Genomic DNA, 18,594 nt, shown 5'->3' with positions numbered 1-18,594 from the left:
GGGCTCTGCAGGGGGGTGCCGTGTGTCCTGAGGGCTCAGGGAGTACCAGGAGGGCCTCAGGGCATGAGCCACCATGCTGCTGCTGAGCAGTCTGGGCAGCGTCATCTAATCAAAGGCCAGAGGGCAAGAAAATGCTCTAGCCGAGAGCCGTGAAGTCTCCTGGATCTGTATCCAAAAGGGTGGTGCACTCTTGGGTGCTGGAAGGAAAGCAGCCCGAGGCTAACTGGCTTCTGGCCTCTGGGCTCTGCAGTATAACCTGGTGGCTGAAGGCAGAGCACTGCCAGCCCCGACACAGCCAGACACCTCGGGTTCAAGCTGAGCAATGCTGCTGATGCACGGCTCCATGCACTTCGGGCAGGTGCACGTGGGAGGAGAGCAGTGAAACCTCAATGTTTTCTCTATGTCCTCTCTTTCTCCTCCACCCCCCAAAACTGTGCCACTTTTGGCACACTGGATGTAGCAAGAAAGCAGCTGGCAGTGCTGTCCCCAGACTTTTCTGCTGCCACAGAGAATTTGCATCTGAAAGCAGTCAGGACTAGAGCTCCTGGGGGTGCGGAGAGCATGCTGAGCCTCCGCAGCCTTGTCGGACCCTGTGCCACAGAGCAGCAGGGTCAAGCTCTTACCCTGCACCCGTAACACCACCAGCAGACCCAGCTATCCCCCTTGCAAAGCAGCAACATGGTGCAGAATTAAACCTGCTTGTAAAAATAGATTAAGCCTTTCATTCTGCAAAATACAGAAAGAAAGCAGCAGTAAGCCCTGCTTTGTCAAGAAATCAGCTGAAGTCAATATAATGAGTATAAAAGCATTCACAGTCGTCTTGTACTGCCTTTCTCTGGGAGCTCTGGCCTCCTTTTTAAGGCATCTGTAAAAGGCGACTGGCAGAGTTGAGTGAATCGCCTCTCTCCTGGCTTACTGTACCGTAGGGGAATAGAGAACCTATCCCTTTTTCTCCACACCTCCCTACACATCTTCTCATAAGGATTAAGCTCTTTCCCAACCATTGGAAAATCCAGCTCCAGATGCCTGAACTACACTCATGGGCCCAGTGGATAGGGAGTGGAGGGGGATATCACATTTGTTTCTCAATTGATTGAAAGACCAAAAGAAGCTGAGTCAGATAAATCCCTTGGTTTCCTCACACTCCACTCCCTTTGCTTTAGGGAGCTCCAACATGCTGAGAAGGGAGATAACATTTGGCAACAGCAAACAGAGCGTGCAGGAGAAGAAATAGGGAAGTCTAGCTCCCCAAAATTACTGTAAAATCTGATTCTCAAAGATAGGCTGGTGAGACTGGGAGGAAGCAGAAAATCATCGTGCCAGGAAGGCTCCATTTGCTAGTCAGAGAACAGAAAAGCTGGTCACTACCAGCGGATGTCTCTTATTTTGTTATCTCTTCCTGCTGAGCTGCCCAATGGGAGGATGAGGATTTAGTCAGCCCATGGCTTCCCCACTTCCCTATGCTGTGTCCTTTGAAAGAACTCACTCGTTTTCAGCCCGGATATTTAATCCTGCCAGAGAGTTGGTGTAGCCGGTTCCTGCAGCCCCCTGCGAGGCCACACCAAGGGTCCAGAGGGGTGTAGTCCAGCCCAAGCTGTGCTCTGGCTGGCCCCCAATGGCCACCAGCAGCTGGTCCTGATTAGAGCAGCCCCCAAAATGCTGTAATCTCTACTCTAACACTGCTCTAATCAGTGCTGGAGCCAGCTTGTAACCTGTCCTCGGATCAGGGAGCTATAATTAATTGGCTAAGGCTCCCTGTAGGATCTGGGCACAGCTCAGATCCTGGCCTTCACAGTTTAACTCGAGGCTAACACTGACCTGACTCTAACACTGTTGTAATTAGTTTTTCCCCAGTGCAAACCAGGACTGTTAGTGTTGCCTGTTAAGTAGAAAAGATATGGGGACAAAAGTATGTGAATTACTTACTGTGAGTTTTGACTGCTGTTAGGCAAGTTTCAGCTGCCTGTTTACTTTGCTGTGGTATGAAGGCCCTACCTCGGTGAGGAACCTATAGAACTGAGCCCATACATAAATCAAACCTGAGCAATGCAGGAAAAGTACAGTATGCATTTCTTCCATAAAGGTAACAGTAAATAATCTACTAAGTTAATGGTTCACTGATGCAACTCGGTTTAAGAGGTGGAAAAAAACCTAGGGATGTCTTATCTATGACCCTTGGCTTAGGCCTCTGAGATACAGCTTTAACCGAAGAGCAAAGGTTAACTGTAATAGAAAAAGTTGGCATTGCTATAGCTTAAAAGCCATATTGTGAACTTTTTTTGTCAAAATGAAGACAACTTGTTTAATGACAGTAAAAGAGCCATAAAAAGTTCATTGTATAGAACTATTTGTCAATGTTTCTTGAGAGTATCATGCAAGAAGACAGGAGTAGGTGGACAGAGAAGACCTGGGGAAGGAAGGAGTCTTCATATTAACTTGAAAACAATGAAGAGAAGCAATACAGTCAGGAGAGCTCTCTGGCAGGAGAAACATTTCTTTTAGACAGGGCAAAAGACAGAGTAAATTCATGTCTCAACAGTTGTGCCCAGGCAGAGCTTTTTTTGGGTGCTCAGTATTTTCCTACCAGACAGACCATGAACAAAGAAGCCAGAGGAATAAAAATTAGGCAAATAGTAGAAACTCTACAGACAAATATTGCCCTCGGGTAGCACACAGATGTAAAAGAAAGCAGAACACAGTGTCTTAGCCAGGGGCCAACCTTTCAAAAAGCAGCTGGGGAAAAATGCACACATTCTCCCAGCCGAAAATCTAACAAACACACCATTAGACTGGAGGGTGCTGCCATCGCTTTGTTTGGCTGACAAGAGCTGTTACCTCGGGGCAAGATGAGGGGAGGGAAATCCACCACTGGCAACTATGAACAGCAAGTCCCTGCTCTTGACTGTTACTATAATGCACCAATACTGAATTGGTCAGCTTGCACAGAAATAGTGTGAAATAAAATGAGTGAGGGCAGGATGAGACACTGACAAGCACCTAAAAATAAAAAATAAATTGAAAGCGGTCAGTCTGTACTGAGAGGAATTTTCATGAGGCTTTTCTGGCACTGTCTTTCGGAAAACACTGGGGTTTTGCTACCCTTTCAACTTCTGGAGTTCTCACAAAACCTCTAAACCAGGTCTTTATTTATAATAGGAATTTTGAAACTATTTTTTGCATTCTTTCAGACTCATTCATTTTTTTGACTCCAATTACATTGAATAATGTGGTTACGACTAACATAAATATAGGACCATTATAAATCTGGACGTGTTTGCCTGGAGACAGCCCTTTTTCTTCCCCTTGCTCATGTTCTGCAGCTGTCCAAATACCTCCCCACGGTCCCTGGAACCTGCAGCACTGCCCATTGCCACAGCTGGTGGGGGCAGAGGTAATGGGCTGTAGCTCCCCTCCCTTGCGCCCAGCCGGCAAGCCAACGCACGCTCCAGCTTACACTGCGACGCTGAAAGGCTGAAAGAATATTCTGTTCCTGTGAAGGGTATTCAATCTCCCTACCAGAGATGCAGGCCATCCATGTCAGTTTGATAAAGATTCAGTAGCTGGCTGCTTGACTCCCTGAGGCACAGTTCAGTCTTGGCTTAACTGGAGCAAACATCTCATTGCATATCTCTGCAAAGAGTAAATGATCACAGGAATGCAACTAAAACTGAGTATTCAAGGCTTTCCATAGTGGGGATTACTAAAAAGACAGCAATTGTCATCAGATATCAGTGATACCACATTTGATTAGAATGGGAAATAAAATCTTTACTAGCATTATCTGCTGGTGAATGCTGATCCTAAGGGTCATGCTGTTCTGGTATGTCAGGTGTCATATAAACAGCAGCACAACTAGGGGAACTAGCAGTCCAGCATGGCACTTCCATGGTCCTGTCTTCCTCACCAAACAGAAGACTTGTCAGGAAGATTTTTCACAGAATGATACAAACAGCAGGGGCAGCAAACTGATGGAGGAAAAAGGGCTCGCCCACCCAACCAGAACTAATTTCTCACTATGTTCCTTGTAATTCTTCATCTTCACCTCTTTCTGTCAGCTTGCCAAAACAAAACCCTGAATTGTCCCAAGACAGGAACATCAGCTCTGCTTCTATATTTCCAGACTCCGCTGGAATCTGACAGACCAGAAGAGCCCCAGGAAAACCCAGTCTTGGCAGGTTCCCACCCCAGCTCTCTGTTTACTAGGTCTGTATGAAGAGGTCACACTGGATAAGCATTCACAAATTTAATGAAACAGCAGGGCTCAGCATCTACTTGCAAATACATGCCAGCTCAGGAGCTGGTCCTTTGAAAGTGTACTAATTCACAAACTCCTAGTGAAGTCAGCGACAAGGTAGAATGTCCATATAGAAGTGAATCTTTGGCATCTTGCATAACACTTCTAAAAATACAAATATATTCTCAAATGATACTGAAAGAGCACCAAGTCTCTGCATTGGTAGTAGCAAACAGTAAATGGGTCAAAAAGAAGAGAAGTTAGCCTTCTGCCTGTGAGGGGAAATAGAACTCTAACTCCACCATTTGTACCCATTTCTCAGGTGTCCACAAAGTTTTGCCACTATTTGAGAGGTTCATTTGCACAGTAGCTAGGAGGTATATCTGCTTAGGAGCTCAATGAGGAATGTAATGTGGTTATACTCTCTTTGTTTTATTAGGGTCAGGAAATTAGGTACATTCTCTGCTTGATTGAGCAAATCTTACTCTAATGATATGTTTGACAGAACTCCCCGCACCAGAGACAGAAAAAGCTGTAAGCATCAAAATCCCAGCAACTGCCCAGTGTCTTTCAATCTGAATACCGCATGCTAACGTGCTTAGTCTGGACATAAGCAAGCCCTGGCTCTGGGCAGCAGGCTCGCAGGAGCTGCCTTCGTCTTCCCACACTGCTTGAACAAGTCAGCAAGCTCAGTGCAAACAGACTGGTCTCCCCACAGAACAGGGCAATGGTCACCTTCTTCTTACACGACTTTTGCCTTCATTCCCCTTCTTCATCAATGATCAGTGGCTAGAGCATTCACCCAAAATTGGGGTGTGGAAGGGAGACAGGTTTAATTCCCTTCTCTAACTGGCAGATGTTCCTGCTACCCCACAGACAAGGGAGATTCTGATGCATTAACACAGAAAAGAAGCTACTCCAAGAATAGTCCCACTGAGACTAACAGCACTTTTAGCTTTTCTGCCCAAATCTGTACTCTCTCTCGTCCCATGGTTAACTGAGAGTAAAATAGTAGAGGATTATTTTTATCCACAGGGGTTTTATTTCAAAATACCTCCATGCTTTCAGAACATTGAGTTTAGAAAGTTCACCCATTAGAACACAGTAAACCGGCATGAAGTGAAAGTTTGCAGAGACACATGATCCCGGAAACTCTGCAATACATGCTGAAGTGCAGTATCATAGTTTTGCAATTAGATTCACTTTTTTAAAAATAACTGAGAAAAACTAAGAAATAGTTATCCTACAATATGGCAAAGAATGACAAGAATTTAAATGAAGTTTGCAGACAGCTGCTTCCCAGCCTCTTGGCATTACCCCGGGCCTTATCAACATGGAAGAGTTAGTGTGGAGTGAGGAAATCGTCAGGTCTTCTTTGGACACTTTGTAGTAAGCTACACCAATGAAGGATTTCTTATCGTTGGAAGGGAAGCCACCTCTTTGTACCCTGGGGACCCTGCATGCTCCCACTGTGCTAAAACCTAGCTGTACTCATTGTATTGAAGCAGTATCTGCACCTACGCGGAGCCTGCAACGGCATGGTCACTTAAAGCTGCACAAAGTGAGGGCTGCTGCTGCAAGAGGTAGGTCTGACCTTATCATCTCTGCCCTTGTGCAAGCACTAATCCTTGTGTGACTGCATAGGGAAATCTGGGAACTGATCCACATGAAAATCAACCCAACAAAAACCGGGTTCATCAGCCAGCCAGCTCATGTTCTCCACACTGCTCCGTAAGCGCTGGTGCTGAAACAAGGCTGGGGCCAGGGAGACCTGGTTTTCAGCAGGAACCCACGCTCAGACCAGCACAAAGCAGCCGTGGTATTGCAGGCTAAGCGTCCTTGCTGTCACGCTCACTCTGCGAAGCAGCAGCCAGGGGAAATGAGGTGGCAGGACAGGTGCTGATTGGATATTCACGCCGCGTATATCTGATGTACAAGGGTTCAAATGGAAAATTAGCTTGCTCTTATATGGCATTGTGAAATTCTCTGGAGTGTTTCATAAACAAATATTTGCATCTTGGACACCTTTTAACATTTCTTCAGACACCCCTGTTGAGCAAACTGGATGCATGTGTTTTCTTTGTAATGTTTCCAAACACAGTTGCCTCAGCTCTTACTTAAATGTCAGTGGGAATCTAAGCTAGGTAAAAGAGCTCAAGACAGGGCCCTTTGGGTAAAAGAATATTGCAAATTATTTATCCAAAAGATCAGAGAGGTCTAGTATAATGCAATTTAATGTTTTGCAATGGCAAGCATTTCACATGTATCGATACTTCTGCACTGATCACACAAGCCCATCACAGCACGCGCTAGGGAAGAGCACCGCTTGTGCAACCTGCTGCCGCCAGACCCGGGAAGGAGCCGCGGCGCCCCAAGCCCGGCCCTGCGACACGTGCACACCACAGCGTGGGTTACGCGCTGCCGTGCTGCCTCTTAGCTGCCCCCTTGGGCACACCACAGCCTCGCTCATCCACAAACCACCTGCAAAGGGGAGCTTGCGAGGGGCCTCACATCTCCCCGATACCCACCACGCGAGCATCACAGGAACTGCCAGACTTTCTGGTTAGCAGAGGTGATTTCAGCTCAGTGCAGGACTGCGCTGACGATTGAGGGATTCTCTGGTATCCTGTACTAGAAATGGCTGCGATCCCATACAGTTCATACTGCAAAAGCCACACAACTGCCTTGTTCCTGCCTCTTACATTTAGTTCTTCATCTTTTGACCCAAGGGGCCTTTGGGGAGGGGCCAGCACAGCAGTTTTATGACCCCAGGTCATTGCTGTCCATACATGTGTCATGATTCAGGTCATCCAGAACAATATGCAATTGATAAAGTTAGTCCAAGTTATGGCAAAATTATGCATAAATCCACATTACAAAATGTTGAGGAGACTGCTCAGTGTTTGGCAACTGCAACACAAGCCTTGAGCAGCTACAGAGGTGTAAATCTTGCTTCAGCGGGCTTAAAGAGCGCCATACAGGAAGATTTATCCCCAATATTGTCCCTTGCAGAACATGTCTTGCAAGAGCAGATTAAATCCGCAAGCACAAGCAGTACGATGTTTCTTTTCTCACCTCCCTGGAATAATTTTATAGGTCCTGGACCAAATCCTCTGTTCTGCACACAGCAGTATGATTCCATAACTGCCCCTTTGAAATCAGCAGTAAGCTATGGCCTTGCACCCATCCAACAGAGAGGGATTTGCTCTGCTGTCTTTTTTTATTGAAATGTGACTACCCTTCTTTCATACCCTTCCTTCTCTCGTGCAGATGCTGACCACAAGGAAAACCACAATGATAAAGCTGTTTTCTCTTATTAGCCCATCTCTGTAAACAGTTCTGAATGCATGAGCAGAGCTCCTTGGTGTGTGCTGAGGAGTGGAAATCTCCATTCTGAGCTGAGATCCTAATGAATAAACCTAGGCTGCTTTAGCTTGATAGAAGAATGCTACCTAAGTAGAGCTGTATCTTGAAGACTTTTGTAAAATAAAGGGGAATTTAGGTGTAAAAATAATGCAGGATCAGCTCCTAATTGTTCCAAAACTTACAGTACTCTGATTTTTTTCTGCTTTGCTGAAGCATTTTTTTTCATCCCCCTTTTCTTTACTTTATTGAGTTATTGACAGTAAGATAAAATATTACAATATACCCAATGTATCTAAAAAATAGTCCTGACTCATTAGGTTGAGTCAATCTAACATATTTTTCAAATTATACTTATATAGTCTAATTTTAAATCATTTTAATGTAATTTAAAAATGTTTCAGCTTTTGGCAGAAAACAAGGGAGCTAGCAATGGCAGAATAAAGATCCAGCTGGCAGGGAGATAGAAAGGCGAAAACAACTTTGAGAAATACATTGTAAACGGCAAGGAACTAAATATCTACTCTAATGAAAGCAAATGGATTTTAAATAACTCAGTTAAATTGTTTATGTATTTTTTAAATAAAAATAATTAACCATCTTACAAAAACAAAACCTTCTTAAATACAACGCACTTAGAAAGGCTCTTTGGTGGAAAAGCTTTCTACTGCTCTGGCTTACAGAACAAGCACACACGAAAGAAATTCTTGCCTCTAAAACCACATACTAACAAATGTTGTGTTTTGTTCTCACATTGTTCTGAAAAGATTATTAGCTAGTAGCTGTCTTAAATATAGATAATTAATTATTAGCTGTCCTAAGTACAGATCTGCAGAAAAGCAAATCAAGAACGCAGCTATCTTTTTCTCCTGTCGTTGTCACAAGCAGCATTTTGCACCGGTTACCAGATGAGATCTCTTTACTCAGAGGAAAGGTATAAATGCGTCCAGAGATATTTCTAACAGAAGAAACAAGAAGAAATCCTCACAAAACGGCATTTCTTTTTCCTGAAAAAGGTTCATTAAAAACAGGTATGATCTCTTTACTTGGTCTTTCCGTAGTAAAGTTCAGTAATTGAGACTAAAAGAAGCAAGGCTGAAAACCGAGATATTTTCAACTAGAAATGTGATGTTGATTTGGGAACTGATTAAACCGTGACTCAGATGTAGCTCAGACTGTCCTGGATAGGTTACATCTCCCATCCTCTACCTCTGCCGTCCTTTCAGCATGGATGGAAATTTTGTCACAGGAAACCCTTGCTGTCCCACACCAGACGTGAAGTAGCCCAGCGGGGCGCTCTGTCCAGTTGAGGAAAACAGGGACATCCAGCACAGCCTGTCTCCCAACTCCTACTGTTAAAACACTTAGGCATGATCTGAGGGCCATTTTCAGGATTTAGGGGGCAAAAACCTCCGTTGTTTTTCAGATGGGTCTAGGACAGGGTAATTTTGGAAAGAAAAACCACTCTGAATTTTAGAGCTTCAACCCAGCTACAGAGGAAATCCCTGTCAAAGACGACTGACGCAGACAAGGCAACTAAGCAGAGCTCTTAAACGCCTCCTGTCCTCCAGCACGGGGCCTGGCGTGCCAGACTGCGTGACGGAGGGGAATGACTTACAACCAGACAGAGCTCGTGGGTGCCCACCCGCCAGCGGGACCCACTGCGCCAGCCCGGCACCGTGCCGCGGCCGCGCTCAGCGCCACCGCCTCGCAGCGCCCACCACCCCGCCGCGGGCGCGCAGGGCGGCCGGCCTCCTGCCTCCGGCTCACGGGCCAAGGGAGCGAGCTCGCTGCACCACGTGAAAGTCAGGCCTGGCGCAGGATGGCTGCTAACTGCACCTCGCTCGCCGTGGGAGAGGCTGCTCTGGTCTGAATTAAGAGTTAACCAGTAGCAGACAGTCACTGCGGAAAACTGAGACTGTAGACGGCCAGGTTACAGTCAGCAGCAAAACTGGCAGCGACTTAAAAGAAGGAGGTGTGATCCCTAGGGATGCTGCAAAAGAACATCATCCCGCTAAACCCACGGAGTCAGGAGCAATGGTTATTTTGGGCAGCTGTGCTCTCCAGGAGCATCCTAGGATGCCAGCCCTATAAAGAGCGCTCTGCAATCACTCAACTGCCACTGAAATCAGTAAAAGATACAGTATCTTTGCACGATGGGGGCCGGAGAGAATAAGCCGCATACAACAGCCAGCTCTCCCTTGTTTCCTTCCAACTGGTGCAATAGGTGTGACAAGGAGAAGCACCTAGTCGCACGCCTTTGCAAAGCCTCGCTGCCGCACGTCTCGGCAGTCTGCCTGCCGGCCGCCTGCGGGGAAGGCACAGTGCAGCGCCTCAGCCTCACCATCGGAGTCCTCCCTCTCCGCTCACACCTCGGCATCTCCTCGGACAGCTCTTCTCGCAGCCACGGGTGAGCGTGGAGGCTGGGCGACGGCGCGGAGCTGGGTGGAAGCGGCCCGGGAGGTGCCGCCCCGGCACTGCCGAGGCGGCTGCTGCTGGCTAACGTCTCGCTCCTGTTCTTTCTTCGAGGCTGCTTGCTCCAGCCACCATGACGCTTCACGTCAGCGCGCGCAGTAAGGAAGGGCAGCACAAGCAAGGGATGCGCAAGTCCTGCCGCAAGCCTGACCCCCGCAGCACCCAGCACTGCGGCACTTCAGGTGGTGCCTCCAACAGCGCAAATGACAAACAGTTCTGGGCATGAGCACAGGCTCAACTTCAGCCGCAGAAAGACGCATTAGCATCAGGAGAGAGTTTTAGTTTTTCAAATTTTCTCTAATTTCAGTGTATCAGTCAGAAAATGACTGTGGTGCACACATTAAAAAATTAGGAAAAGCCTAATCAAAAGGTTAAAAAGATACAATATTATAATTGACAAGAAACTTATATGGTTTGTTTTTTTTTTTCCTTCATGATTCTGCCAAAACCAACCTATAACCACAGCATTCAATTTTTCAAGTGTATTTGCCCAAGGCAAGGCAAATTTTTGCACCTACACACATGGGCTTTTTCCAGGCATGTATGTGGCTGCTGTGAGTGCTATTATCCTTCATTAAAAGTGATAGATCCCGAAGATAAACAAGCACGGATTACCGTTCCCCAGCTGAGTCTGGATCTATTACGTAAGCAGTCAGTCAGCTTCCACAGTTCAGCTTTACAAACACAAAGTTGTGTGTGCTTTCTTAATGTCTCTCATCACGTTATAATTTCTTTTCCTTTTACTTGGAAGCTCTTACAATTTTTCAGAAACCAAAACAGTTTCTCTTAAATACTAACCAAGTACTACACACATTAAATTGTGGAGTGTCAGCTCAGTGAAATCTAACTTAGTTTTAAAACAGAACGCTTTTCTTTAGAAAATACTCATTCAAAATCTCCAGGTGTAATTACAGTCTCATGCAAGATTGTTTTCCAGTACAGATAATACAGATTTTTTCCTTCACTGTACTGAAAATTCAGTAGTCACGTGTTGCAGGAAAGTTTGTCTGAAGTGATGATAGGTTGCCTAGATATACCAGGATGCCTGGATACACCAGGAGGAAAAAAGATTTTTCCTTTTTTTTTAAATACACAGCTAACCTCTCAATCAGCTCCTTATTTTTTGGCTAGCCTGAAAGCTTCAAGCAAAGCTACTTAACTGACCAGGAAGTACGGTTATGTCTCAAAACACTGCATATAGTTTCCCTTTCTCCGAACAAAATCAACGCACAGAAAGAGGACTGCAGGAGCCCAGAAAAAATAGTTTCTTCGTATTATTTATAGTTTAGAAAAACTGCCCCAGTTCTATTTGTCCACCCAGTTCTGTATACCCACTAAGTGCTCTGGGGGCAACTTCTGGTCCATGAGTGTGTGTCGTTTGGTTGGAGCAACGCCCCTGCGCAGCAGGCAAGCGGCTGACTGCTTTTGCCTGCCCACAGCCCAAAGGACCTTCTGCAAATGCGCAATGGCTCAGCCATGGCTCTGCCTCCAGATGCTCATTTCCCAAGCCGTGGCAAACGCCTGCTTCGCAGACCCCTGGCCACGCTCACCATGTAGGGAATTAAGGCTGGCTAGAAAAGAGCTATTCCATTTCGTGCAAAATTATTTCAGTGTTTGAAATTTGTCTTCAACACAATACAAAATGAAAACAAAACCTCTCAAATATCCTGGGAGACCAAGCCCTGCATCCCCAGCTCAACAGCCAGCAGTGAGAGCATTCACTGATCTGTGGGAGACTCAGGTTCAAGTCCCTGCTTTGAACCAGGAAAACACTGACTTGAATCTGGATCTCCCACATCTCGGATGAGTGTCCTAACCACTAAGCTTGGGTGGAGCTCTTCCTCTTGCTTTACCCCACCCTGGATCTGATGACATTTTTACTGGAACAGATATATTTCTGTGAAGACAAAAAAAAGCCCAAAACTCAGGAACAACTCTGATATGAAAAATCACTGTTGGATATTTAGATGCCAGAATCTGGATATATTCATTCATTTTGAAAATGGGTAAAGAACATGATGCTTACCCTCTTTGAAGGACCCCCAACAGCAAATACAAGACAGGCCTGTCATGCAGCAGGGGAACAGGCTTTGTCGAGTGAAAGAGAGGGAAACACATCCATAGCACATTTCAGAGTGCTCTGCAGGACTTCCTGAGCAGCAGCCAGAGCAGGGGGACAAAGGAAGAGATGGTGCCAAAGGTTTCAACAGAATATGCACTGTCCCAACACTCTTTCAGTCACGGAAAAGACTGTACAAGCAAGGAGAATACAGACGGAGGCTCCCTTGAGCACCCCCGAGGCGTGGAGAGCAGGGAAAAGGGCACATTTCATCTCCTCCTCCTCCTGCCAACTCCTACGACAGCAGTTCGAACTGGGCACTCTGAAGTAGGTCTGGGCCTTCTCAGATGAGGATGCCAAACACTTCAGCTGGTGAATTAGTCCAACACTTGCATGCCCCAGACTACAGCGAGCTCCTGTTATTTCCAGAGCAGAGCTCAAGCCCTCTCAACCTGCTCCCGCTCCCATTTCTGCACCATGAAAACTCACTGAGGAGGCTGCTATGGAAAAGGGCATCGGTTCTGACAAGGCTGCTTGCTTCTCCCATTTTCTACCCAAGCGTGAAATATAATAGAGTCATACTGGTCTTGTGAGGGAGGTAACTGCAAAACGGCCTGACCAACGGCCCCAGATTTCACTGGGGGCTGGCATGGCCTCTCTCCTGCAAAGTCCCCACTGAAACGCTTTGTGTAGCCACAAAGTGTGCTTTATTGCAGTATGGGTCCTGTTCATTACTTCCTTTTCCTTATGGGTCTCTTAATCGTTCCATAGATTTTGTATGTGTGGAACCAAAAGCTCATTATTTTATGCACTCAGAGGTCAAAGAAAAAGACACACTAATTTCCCAGAAGTTGTTTCTATTTTTTCATCTTTTTTAATATAGAAGCTTTTTGCTATGAAATATGGGATTCTCTTCAATTATTAACTGTTATCTGGTAACTTATTATACAAGATAAAATTAAATGACTGTTTAACCTTGGGCCATTCACCAGCAGTAGTCATTTTGTGTGACATTGTTTCACACTGAATTCCCATGTACCGGGGGAAATCTTTGGGTTTTAAATTTTTTATTTTTTACAGTTTTATTGTATTAATAGTCAGTGAAAAGGATTACCAAATACAGGATACATTTCTCTGGGTCTATCAGAGCTTGAATCAGATCTGAGTAGTACTGAAGTTCTCAGCAATACATCAGTTCTCTGATCATCAAGAATAAGGGAAACACAGTAGCTCTGCATTAATAATTGTTTAGGAGAGAACTATTTTCAGATTTTATCATCTCAAAGCAACAGATGCAATGGAAGATAAAAGAACTGAATATTTTGCCTAAGATGCTTGTCTTTCCAGACACCTGATTTTTTTAACATCATGGAAATGAACAGTCTCCTTGAAGAGGCCAAACAATAAAGGCAAATTTAAGTAAAATGAAAAAAAAAGTTATCTTCCAACACAAAGATATTTAGAGAAATTCCTACAATTGATTATCCCATAAACAGTAAAGACTACACAGAAGCCCATCATTCAGTGCTCTCAGACAGCATATCAGCTTGTGCTCACCAAGCCAACTTCCTGTTTGGTTGTAATATATATTTTTTAAATATATCAGATTAATACCTGATGTTTGTTCTTGAAAAAGAACTCAAGTCAGTTCATCGCCACTGGTAGCAGATAAACGTTACTTGCTTTTAATACACCACCAAAGACTAGTCTAGAAGATGAGAGCAAGGGTGTTCACTTTTTATAGGATTTCATTTATGCAGGAGGTCTGCTTCTAGCTAGCTCAGACATCACTACCGTCTTAGCAACACTCCCTATTTGCACAGTACCATTAGCTAGTTCGAGACTAATACTGGAGGCCAACCTGGAACCAGTACAACTTGATGTTATTTCATTAGAGACATAAGAACAATCTTACTGGCTCAAACCAAAGGTCCATCCTGCCCTGCATCCAGGCTCCAGCAGTGGTGAGTAACATGCAATGGCATCTCCCCAATACAGTCTCCCAGCCTATAGAAATTGCTCCAATTTCCTAACCATAAGCAGTATCCTTCTGTTTAATAGTCATTGATGGCTCTTCCCTCCATAAATTTCTCACTTTTTAAATGCGTCAGCCTTTGGCATACACCACAATTCATATCACTGAGTTTCCTATTGTGCAAAATCCCTTTCTGTTTGCTTTGAATATGCCACTTGATAATTCATTCAATGTCACGTTCTGCAACACACTGAGCAGTACCCTCTAGTTGCCTCTCCGTGCCACTTGGGACCCCAGTCATATCTTCCTCAACCAGGCAGCTAAACTTTGGTTCTCCTGCATATTGAAACCATTTTCTACCTTTGGTTGCCTTGTTGACCTTCTCTGCAGCTCTTCTATCCTTCCCGAGATGGGAGGACTGAACTACACAGTGTACAAAATGTGGCTGTATCCAGGATTTACACAGTGACATAACAGTATATTCTGATTCATTCTCTATTCCTTTCCACTAAATCTGAATATTTAATTCACTTTTTTAACTGCTCTTGAACACAGAGCTGACATTTTTACAGAATGAGCTAATAAAAACTTCGAATCTCTTCCTGGACTGCCATTAGCTAGTTCAGAACCAACAAAGTTGGACAGGTTTCTTCCTAAGCACATTGCTACATGCTGAGGTCAAAAAGGCTGTAGTAGTATAGTACAGTTCAACAGGCATCATATGGAGCTCTGGCATCAGATATTGTAAGAATTTCAAAGTCTCTGAGTGATCCAGTTTTGTTTGTTATTCTGACACTTAAACTTCAGTTCGAGCCTTCTCTCAGCTTCTGCAGTTCCTCCCAGAGAGCTGCTCAGTCCTCACACTACACTGTCCTACGTACTCTGTGAAAGGCTGGGGAGTCTGGGTTAATATGCAGGCAGCTGGAGCAGGCAGCACATCTCTTCTTCCTTAGATGTTTAGGTGAAGCACCCACCCATCTCCCGAAAGCTGTTTAACCACTATCACATCTGCATTTCACAGTGTTCTTGAGAGAACTCAGCATACAACACATTTGACACTAGTTTGTATACCTAAAACTGAGGTAAGACCATTTGCAAATAACTGCCTTTTCCTATTGTAGTAGTAACCCTTTTCCATACCCTCTAACTCAGTCACGTCACAGAAGAAAGATATGCTTTATTTTTAAAACTTGGTTGCATACCACGACTCCAGAAAAATTATTTAGCAGGAATAAACATGGCAGAGATTATATAGCATGTAACCCTTAATTTAACTACCTCTGATCCAAACATTTAATTGTGGGGATGTAATTAGATCTTCTGTGTCAAAACCTTCTTTCTCAGCCATATTCCCAATGCAGAGCACTGTCCTTTACCCTACATTTAATACAGGTGATGGAGAAGGACTGTAGTTAGTTCTATTCTCTAAACTCAGAAGCTGTCTTTCCACAATAATCTCTTTATCAAACCGCCAGATTGTTTTCTTGCTTAACATGACAGACATAAAAAAACACTGAGGGCTTTGAGTTTCTCTCCAAAGTTCACAAGGTATGTTGGCTTGTACATACATGCTTTAATGACAAGAGCTAAAAAACACTGAAAAAAATATGCAGCAGCGTTGAAAGTGATCCAGAATGAGCAATATGAAATTCAGCCTTACTAATTAGTGCAGAACACAGTTACTAAATTACCAATATCATTAACACATTGCATGCAACTTTGCATAATAGACTATAAACTAACCACATTGTAATTCCTGAGAACAGATAAGCACATTTGGTACATGAGCCTCCCAAAGAAAATTTCCTTAGTCACACCAGGATCCAGCTCTCATACTTCCTCTCCTTTATCATGTCAATTTTTGAAGCAGATGAACTGCTGGACAAAGATTTTTAAGGGTTTCTTTGAAACGATTAAAGAATCTGAAATGAATCTGTACAAAGCTGAGTGAATTTTTTGGACAAAGCTTTAAAATCCAGGTCACACTGGGTCACCACTAATCCCTGCATATACAAAACTCCACTAGGCATGCATAAGAGAAGAGAAAAACTTAACAGTCTTCCAGGTACTTACCTTTTGTATCACATTACTTGTGTTCACCAAATTTAGCAAGAAAGGGTGTATAACCAAAATAATGAGACTGTCATAAATAAGAAAAAGTTTTATATATTTTAAAAATTCAAGAATATCAAGATTTCTTTGGTTGACAGCAAAAACAAAGACCATGCCTGGGTTAGCCTTCTCTGTGGTGGTTGCACCATTAAAATTGACGCAGTATCTCTTAACCCTTTAAGTGTCCAAGAATCTCCCACGAGCTCCCAGACACCATCACTTCCATGGCTGACCCACCCTGATAATTAATCTATGTGAACACCACCACCTAGTCTACATTTGAGTGTCTTCTCTCCAAAACCATATGTACTTCACCCTTTGTGTTTCACAGTTACCTGTGTCTGAGGTCGTATCTTACAGCGCTTTAGGCTGAGATGCTTTAGGACTCTTTCCCAGCCAACTGGTCCAGCTGTGGGAGAGCTTGCTTGTCTTTCAAGAGAGCTGAGGGAAAGACCTTGCAAGACTAACAGCTCTTGAATGATTTAGTCTAATTGTAAGGGGTACAAGTTCCAGTCCATGTCAGAGGTAAATCTGGGCTCAGACAGGCACGCACTTCAGCAAAATTTGTGCTTAAAGTACATCCAAACCTAAATCAAGTAACTCTTATAGGGACACCAAGGAGACTAAACCACAAATCCAGCTAAGACCCCGGCTGGCAGTGCAGCACTGATGTACTTAACTAAACTGCGCTTTGCAGGAAGTACCCCCTTCTCCTGAAGTTTGGCAATCACGGTGCATCTAAAAGACCTTTCGCATCAGTGTATACAACCTCAGGCGAAAGCTGGGAGTCACCCACTTTCTCAGTTCTAATCAGACGCCAGAAAGTGCTGGCTGAAAGGATTTTTTGTCTCTTCCTACCTCCTTTCTCTCGCTCTCTTTCTCTGTCCCACGCACTTTGCTTAGGACTGTATTGTGTGATTTGCATGCAGCAAGGTCTATTCCTAACCAGCCTAAGGCATGGAGACTTTAGCATGGAGCCCTTTACCAAAGCCTCTCGCACATAATTAGTTGATATTTAAATACAGTCTGTTGGAGTCGAGTCTGTTGTCGGTAAACAATGTGAAGGGAATGGAAGAGAGAGACAGGCAAGCCAAACAACTTGACATCCTGCCAGCCCAGCAGGCATCTGAAAGGAGTTTTCGATTTCACATCAACATTTTTGTTCCAAGAAAAAAAGAGAACTTGCACTCTATTTAAAAGCTGTTGCAATTCTATATGCTGCCTGAAAAAGAAGCTTATTTCACCTAACCTCCTCACATTTTATATGAGAAACAACCTACTGACACAAATTAGGAGCTATGATGCTCTTCCATCTCTACTAATCTGCTCTTTCTGCCAAAAGCTTTATATATTTAAGTGTACTGGAAGAGATTCAAACCCAGCCCTCTAAACTAGTGTGAAGTGTGCTTCTAAGTTAGAGTCTAAGATTCAGCATTTAATAAGATGCCAAACACTCCTCACTTTTTATCCTGGGCCACACAATCTCATCTCTGTAAGTGATGCCTGTAAAAGTTGGATTAATTTGCCAAATTTAATAACTATCCAGAAGTGAATTTGGTCTACACTGATAAATTAAAAACATCCATTTTGTTTAAAAAGTAATCATATCTCAATTTCATTTCCTCCACTGAAAGCTTTCAGGTCTGTGCCAAACTACATAAAATTACTGGGATCCTGAAGAAATTCATGCAGGACAATTATACATGCCTCCTCAAAACTTAGTCTACAAATATCTTACAAAGCTCTTGTTATTAAGTCCTTCCCTTTTGCATATGTTTTTCCATTTCATCAGTTCTTTCAGTCAAGTTGATCAAATACCCTAAAATTTATTTTTGTATTTTAAATAAAAAATTAGATTTTAAAAATGTCTCCTAAATATTATCTAGATAACACTATCCAAATTTCCTAATGTGTTTTATCCACAGCAGATGTCTTCACAGATTCATACGCAGGAGGGTTTCCTGCCTGTTCTCCTGGCTGGCCAGACAGGGTCTGCATGCCCAAAGTCACACAGGCTGCAGCAAGGGGCTGAATCTGAGAAGATAAGCTCTGCTGAGGAGGTAGGAATAGTACCTTGGGCTTAGTGCTGTGCTAATATGTTTGTACTCGCATCCAGTCAGGTCAGAGTACAAGCAGAAGAGCTGATGAGCCTTTCTGCTCTGGGTAGACATATCCATTGCATTCTACAAAAATAGTAGCTGTAACCTGCAGGCAACTACGCAATGAGATAGAAGCGATACCTGTCAAAACACAGACTGAACGTTCAGCATCCACAAATATTCCTATTGAAATCAGCAGGGCTATGAGCATATAAGATTGGCTCACCTTCAAGAGTACACTTAATCCAGGTACATGCACCATGTGCAGTGCTATCCC

Source organism: Apteryx rowi, unplaced genomic scaffold, assembly GCF_003343035.1.
Source record: "Apteryx rowi isolate R43461 unplaced genomic scaffold, aptRow1 scaffold_1, whole genome shotgun sequence".
Classification (NCBI taxonomy): Eukaryota; Metazoa; Chordata; class Aves; order Apterygiformes; family Apterygidae; genus Apteryx; species Apteryx rowi.
This window is presented reverse-complemented; position numbering follows the sequence as displayed.